We start from the raw sequence: 8,130 nt of genomic DNA on the forward strand, positions 1-8,130 counted from the left end.
TGACGTAGCGCTTGCCGTCGTGGCGGAGCCGATCGCGTGGAGCGGCTTCCTCCGTGTCTTTGCTCGTGAGAGCAGCTGCCCTCATCTCCGTCCTTACCGAGTGGTGCCCGGGTCCCACCATGTTGATATTGCACGATAAATCTGGCTGGCACCCTCCATGGTAAGTGTACTCCACCATGTTAATGGCGGGGAAGGGGTGTGTGTCGACCTTCATGGCGTCTTGGTTGAAAATTAATCGCCCTTTCTCTATCGCCATTTGGATCTGCCGACGCCACACCCTGCGGTCGTTAGTGGTGTGGGTGAACGTGTTATGCCACTTGCGGTATGGCTTTCCGTTCGGCTCCCGCACCGTAGGGATCTTGTGGCCTTCGGATACCTTTATATGCTTCTCCGTGAGTAAGAGATCGAAAATCTGCTCAGTTTTGGTCACGTCGAAGTCGAACCCTTTTGGAGGGCCTTGTGGCTTAACCCATTTGCAGGACACGGGGCCTGCCGCTCGAGTCCATTCAGCCACTTCTACCCCTCGATCTACCGCAGCACCTTCATCCTCGTCGTGATCCACCAGGGCCACTGCACGCTTGAATTTGTCCTGGTAAACATCTGGGTGGCGCTGTTCATATGCTGACAGCTTCTGCACCATGTGCGCCAATGAAGGGTAGTCTGCCTGGGAGGCCACGTCCTTGATCGATGATGAGAGACCCACCACCGCCAACTCGACTGCTTCTTTTCACTTACGTGAACCGAATAGCATCGGTTCCTCACGGTCCTGAAGCGCTGGATGTATTCCGACACTCGTTTCCCCGCGCTTCTGTCGTACTTGTGCTAGATCGGCAATACCAGCCGCGGAAGCCTCTGAGTGATACTGCTCATGGAATTGCTCTTCCAACCGCTTCCAAGTCCGGATTGAGTTCGGTGGCGGCGATGTGTACCACCCGAAAGCCGATCCTGTGAGGGACCGTGCGAAGAACCTCACACGCAGCTCGTCCGATGCCGAGATCGTGCCCAGTACGTGCCAAATATCGGCTCACATGCTCGATGGAGCTGGAACCATCTGATCCACTAAACTTTGTAAAGTCCGGGAGCCGATACTTGGGTGGTAGCGGGATCAATTCGTACTCGTTAGGGTACGTCTTGGTATAGCCGAACGTCTTCCTTTTCGGCATCATGCCGAACTGATCTTTCAGAATCGTACAAATCTGATCCGCGGTGATGGCTGAAGGTGTCGAACCCTGAAGATTCGCCGGGGTGGCATACTTAGCCAGCCATGCTTGCTTTTCCGGTTCTGAGCCAACTGCAGGAGCTGAGCTCTGGAGGTTTGTCGGAGTGGCGTACTTAGCTTACGTCTGCTTCTCAAGATCTGCTCCCGACGTTCCTCCTGTTGTTCCAGAGGCCCCTGCTGTTGCAGTCTGGTTTGAGAGTGCCCAGGTACTGCAGTCTGGTACGTATGCGCACGTGTATCCGTGCGGGACCTCCTTGGGCGCCTCAGGTAGGATTTTGGTAGTCACTAGGATCACCACCAATCTTGTAGACGACGTATGCCGATGAGTTCGGCACTTCTGGTGCTGCCAACGCGAACGGCAGCGATGGACGGGACTGGAGTGGCATCTCTCCTTTGTAAGTCCCCAGAGTTGGTCCCGACGGAGAATACTGATGGCTCATGATTTCTCGGATCACGCGCGAGCGACACGCTCCAAAGTGTTCACCAGGCTCTCAGAGTGGCGGTGCAGCGAATGAGCCACCATGAAGTTGATCTCCTGACGCAGCGACCTGGTGCGTTATTCTGACGGGGCGGACAAGTCCACTCCATCGAGCGCGCCTTCAGGTGAGAAACCCTTCCATCTGATGCCATGGGAGCGGGTTCTGTGGAAAGAGCCGATGAGTTCGGCTTCGAGGACTGCCTTGATCTCGTCATGCTTCTTCTTGAGCTCGTCGGTCGGATCCTCGTACTTGACCGGAGTGCTTTCCGCCATCTCGGATGTAGATGGCGATGCGGTGGATGTCGAAGATGGTCCCACCGGGCGTGCCGAAATGTGTTGCGGTCGAGAAACCCACCGGCGGGCAGCGGCTGGCAACACCGTAGAGCCGGGAACAACTAGGGCTGCGGCCGGCCCCGGTCCCTCGGAGCGACGGCCCGCAAAGCCTTCGGTCACACGTCCGATGCCTGTCGCAAGGGCGTGCCACCCGACCTATACCTGGTCGGAGAAGGTGTTGGATGATGCCTCGCTTAGTTTCCTGCATGGCATACACGTAAACGTTAAATACGAGCCTCGATCGGCTCTCAAGTTGTCCTGTGAATCGGCTCAAAGAGCCGATCCACCCATGATTCGTACGAGGTGTACGAATATATGGTGGTCCTGCTTGATCAAGATAAAGCTAAAGCGATCTACAACGATTTAGGGTTTTCACCGCATAATCGGATCATCCTACTCACGATTGGGCCTCGCGCTCGCGTACGGTGATCGTAAGCCGATCCTAGACAGGGCCTAAAAACCAACACGAGGTTGATCCCCGGAACATCCTGTCTAGGGCTAGCAAACTACACCCTACACGGCGCTGGATCCTCCAACCATTTGTAAGGCCTAACTATTGCGGATATTAAACTAATCCTTGAAGAACAAGGAGCAACCGTAACGGATCGGATCTACTAAACAATGATCAAGCGGGGTGTGATGTCTACTTTCCCCCTCCTTTCCTGTAGACAGTGTTGGGCCTCCAAGAGCAGAGGTTTGTAGAACAGCAGCAAGTTTTCCCTTAAGTGGATCACCCAAGGTTTATCGAACTCAGGGAGGAAGAGGTCAAAGATATCCCTCTCATGCAACCCTGCAACCACAAAGCAAGAAGTCTCTTGTGTCCCCAACACACCAAATAGGTGCACTAGTTCGGCGAAGAGATAGTGAAATACAGGTGGTATAAATAAGTATGAGCGAGTAGCAACGGTGCCGAGAAAAGTGCTTGGCGCGTAGTTGATGGTGGTGGTATTGCGACGAGTAGTAACGCATAGAAACGATGAAACAAGCGGTAGTAACTCAGCAGTATTTAGGAACAAGGCCTAGGGATTACACTTTCACTAGTGGACACTCTCAACATTGATCACGTAACAGAATAGATAAATGCATACTCTACACTTTTGTTGGATGATGAACACATTGCGTAGGATTACACGAACCCTCAATGCCGGAGTTAACAAGCTCCACAATAATGCTCATATTTTAGTAACCTTTAGTGTAAGATAGATCAAAAGACTAAACCAAGTACTAGCATAGCATGCACACTCGTCACCTTCATGCATATGTAGGAGGAATAGATCACATCAATATTATCATAGCAATAGTTAACTTCTCAATCTACAAGAGATCATGATCATAGCATAAACCAAGTACTAACACGGTGCACACACTGTCACCTTTACACACGTGCAGGAGGAATAGAACTACTTTAATAACATTGCTAGAGTAGCACATAGATAGTAGTGATACAAACACATTGCAATCATAAAGAGATATAAATAAGCACCTCACTATGCCATTCAACAGTGAATAAGTATTCTGTGAAATATAGCCTAAGAGACCCACACGGTGCACACACTCGTCACCTTTACACACGTGGGACAAGGAGTCTCCGGAGATCACATAAGTAAAACTCACTTGACTAGCATAATGACATCTAGATTACAAGCATCATCATATGAATCTCAATCATGTAAGGCAGCTCATGAGATTATTGTATTGAAGTACATAGGAGAGAGATGAACCACATAGCTACCGGTACAGCCCCGAGCCTCGATGGAGAACTACTCCCTCCTCATGGGAGCGAGCGGTGGTGATGAAGATGGCGGTGGAGATGGCAGCGGTGTCGATGGAGAAGCCTTCCGGGGGCACTTCCCCGCTCCCGGCGAGGTGCCGGAACGAGACTCCTGTCCCCCGGATCTTGGCTTCGCGATGGTGGCGGCTCCGGAAGGTTTCGTGGTTTTCGTCCAACGCCCCGAGGTTTTTAGGTCGGGGGCTTTATATAGGCGGAGAGGCGGCGCAGGAGGGCTTACGGGGGCCCACACCCTAGGGGGCGCGCCCCCTTGGCCGCGCCGGGGTGTGGTGTGGTGGCCCTGCCCCCTTCTCCGGCGGTTCTCGTGTGTTCGGATGCTTCCGGGTAAAATAGGAACCCGGGCGTTGATTTCGTCCGATTCCGAGAATATTTCGTTACTAGGATTTCGAAACCAAAAACAGCAGAAAACGAGAACGGCACTTCGGCATCTTGTTAATAGGTTAGTTCCGGAAAATGCACGAATATGACATAAAGTGTGCATATAACATGTAGATAACATCAATAATGTGGCATGGAACACAAGAAATTATCGATACGTTGGAGACGTATCAGCATCCCCAAGCTTAGTTCTGCTCGTCCCGAGCAGGTAAAACGATAACAAAGATAATTTCGGAGTGACATGCCATCATAAACTTGATCATACTATTTGTAAAGCATATGTAGTGAATGCAGCGATCAAAACAATGTATATGACATGGGTAAACAACTGAATCATAAAGCAAAGACTTTTCATGAATAGCACTTCAAGACAAGCATCAATAAGTCTTGCATAAGAGTTAACTCATAAAGTAATAATTCAAAGTAAAGGTATTGAAGCAACACAAAGGAAGATGAAGTTTCAGCGGTTGCTTTCAACTTATAACATGTATATCTCATGGATAATTGTCAATGCAAAGCAATATAACAAATGCAATATGCAAATATGTAAGAATCAATGCACAGTTCACACAAGTGTTTGCTTCTTGAGATGGAGAGAAATAGGTGAACTCGACTCAACAATGAAAGTAAAAGAATGGTCCTCCATAGAGGAAAAGCATCGATTGCTATATTTGTGCTAGAGCTTTGATTTTGAAAACATGAAACAATTTTGTCAACGGTAGTAATAAAGCATATGCATCATGTAAATTATATCTTATAAGTTGCAAGCCTCATGCATAGTGTACCAATAGTGCCTGCACCTTGTCCTAATTAGCTTGGACTACCTGGATTATCACCGCAATACATATGCTTTAACCAAGTTTCACAAAGGGGTACCTCTATGCCGTCTGTACAAAGGTCTAAGGAGAAAGCTCGCATTTGGATTTCTCGCTTTTGATTATTCTCAACTTAGACATCCATACCGGGACAACATAGACAACGGATAATGGACTCCTCTTTTAATGCTTTAAGCATTTGACAACAATTAATTCTTTTCTCATTAGAGACTTGAGGATATTTGTCCAAAACTGAAACTTCCACCATGAATCATGGCTTTAGTTAGCGGCCCAATGTTCTTCTCTCACAATATGCATGCTCAAACCATTCAACTCGGTGTAGATCGCCCTTACTTCGGACAAGACGAACATGCATAGCAACTCACATGAAATTCAACAATGAGTTGATGGCGTTCCCAAGTAAACATGGTTATCGCACAACAAGCAACTTAATAAGAGATAAAGTGCATAATTACATATTCAATACCACAATAGTTTTTAAGCTATTTGTCCCATGAGCTATATATTGCAAAGGTGAATGATGGAATTTTAAAGGTAGCACTCAAGCAATTTACTTTGGAATGGCGGGAAAATACCATGTAGTATAGGTAGATATGGTGGACACAAATGGCATAGTGGTTGGCTCAAGTATTTTGGATGCATGAGAAGTATTCCCTCTCGATACAAGGTTTAGGCTAGCAAGGCTTATTTGAAACAAACACAAGGATGAACTGGTGCAGCAAAACTCACATAAAAGACATATTGAAAACATTATAAGACTCTACACCGTCTTCCTTGTTGTTCAAAACTCAATACTAGAAATTATCTAGACTTTAGAGAGACCAATTATGCAAACCAAATTTTAGCATGCTCTATGTATTCTTCACTAATAGGTGCAAAGTATATGATGCAAGAGCTTAAACATGAGCACAACAATTGCCAAGTATCACATTACCCAAGACATTATAGCAATTACTACATGTATCATTTTCCAATTCCAACCATATAACAATTTAACGAAGAGGAAACTTCGCCATGAATATTATGAGCTAAGAACACATGTGTTCATATGAACCAGCGGAGCGTGTCTCTCTCCCACACAAGCATGATGTAATCCAATTTATTCAAACAAAAACAAAAACAAAAGCACACAGACGCTCCAAGTAAAGCACATAAGATGTGACCGAATAAAAATATAGTTTCAAGAGAAGGAACCTGATAATTTATCGATGAATAAGGGGATGCCTTGGGCATCCCCAAGCTTAGACGCTTGAGTCTTCTTGATATATGCAGGGATGAACCACCGGGGCATCCCCAAGCTTAGACTTTTCACTCTTCTTGATCGTAGTATATCATCCTCCTCTCTTGACCCTTGAAAACTTCCTCCACACCAAACTCGAAACAACTCATTAGAGGGTTAGTGGACAATAAAAATTAACATGTTCGAGAGGTGACACAATCATTCTTAACACTTCCGGACATTGCATAAAGCTACTCGGACATTAATGGATCAAAGAAATTCATCCAACATAGCAAAAGAGGCAATGCGAAATAAAAGGCAGAATCTGTCAAAACAGAACAGTCCGTAAAGATGGATTTTATTAGGCCACCAGACTTGCTCAAATGAAAATGCTCAAATTGAATGAAAGTTGCGTACATATCTGAGGATCACTCACGTAAATTGGCATAATTTTCTGAGTTACCTACAGAGAATTAGACCCAGATTCGTGACAGAAAAGAAATCTATTTCTGCGCAGTAATCCAAATCTAGTACTTACTTTACTATCAAAGACTTTACTTGGCACAACAAAACTCAAAACTAAGATAAGGAGAGGTTGCTACAGTAGTAAACAACTTCCAAGACACAAATATAAAACAAAGTACTGTAGCAAAATAACACATGGGTTATCTCCCAAGAAGTTCTTTCTTTTTAGCCATTAAGATGGGCTCAGCAGTTTTAATGATGCACTCGCAAGAAATAGTATTTGAAGCAAAAGAGAGCATAAAGAGGCAAATTTGAAACAAATTTAAGTCTAACATGCTTCCTATGCAAGGGAATCTTGTAAATAAACAAGTTCATGAAGAGCAAAGTAACAAGCATAGGAAGATAAAACAAGTGTAGCTTGAAAAATTTCAGCACATAGAGAGGTGTTTTAGTAACATGAAAATTTCTACAACCATATTTTCCTCTCTCATAATAACTTTCAGTAGCAACATGAGCAAACTCAACAATATAACCATCACATAAAGCACTCTTATCATGAGTCTCATGCATAAAATAATTACTCTCCACATAAGCATAGTCAATTTTATTAGTTGTAGTGGGAGCAAATTCAACAAAGTAGCTATCATTATTATTCTCATCAAGTGTAGGAGGCATAGTATAATCACAACAAAATTTACTCTCCATAGTAGGTGGCATCAAAAGACCACTATCATTATCATCATAAATAGGAGGCAAAGTATCATCAAAGAAAATTTTCTCCTCAATGCTTGGGGGACTAAAAATATCATGAAAACCAGACTTCCCCAAGCTTAGAACTTTCTATATCATTATCAACAATGGTGTTCAAAGCGTTCATACTAATATTACTACCAGCATGAAAATAAGGTTCCATAGGTTTTTTAATTTTCGCATCAAACAATCCATGTCTTAAATCAGGAAATAGAATAAGAAGCTCACTCTTGTACATTATGCCAAACTAGTGTAAACAAGAAACAAAAGGATGCAATTGCAGGATCTAAAGGAAATAGCTTCGAGCACACACACACAACGGTAACAGAAAAGTACTTTACCTGAGACCGTAGTATGAGAGCCTTTTACCTTTCCTCCCCGGCAACGGCGCCAGAAAAGTGCTTGATGTCTACTTTCCCCCTCCTTTCCTGTAGACAGTGTTGGGCCTCCAAGAGCAGAGGTTTGTAGAACGAGCAGCAAGTTTTCCCTTAAGTGGATCACCCAAGGTTTATCGAACTCGGGGAGGAAGAGGTCAAAGATATCCCTCTCATGCAACCCCGCAACCACAAAGCAAGAAGTCTCTTGTGTCCCCAACACACCAAATAGGTGCACTAGTTCGGCGAAGAGATATTGAAATACAGGTGGTATAAATAAGTATGAGCA

Source organism: Lolium rigidum, chromosome 7, assembly GCF_022539505.1.
Source record: "Lolium rigidum isolate FL_2022 chromosome 7, APGP_CSIRO_Lrig_0.1, whole genome shotgun sequence".
In the NCBI taxonomy this organism is placed as follows: Eukaryota; Viridiplantae; Streptophyta; class Magnoliopsida; order Poales; family Poaceae; genus Lolium; species Lolium rigidum.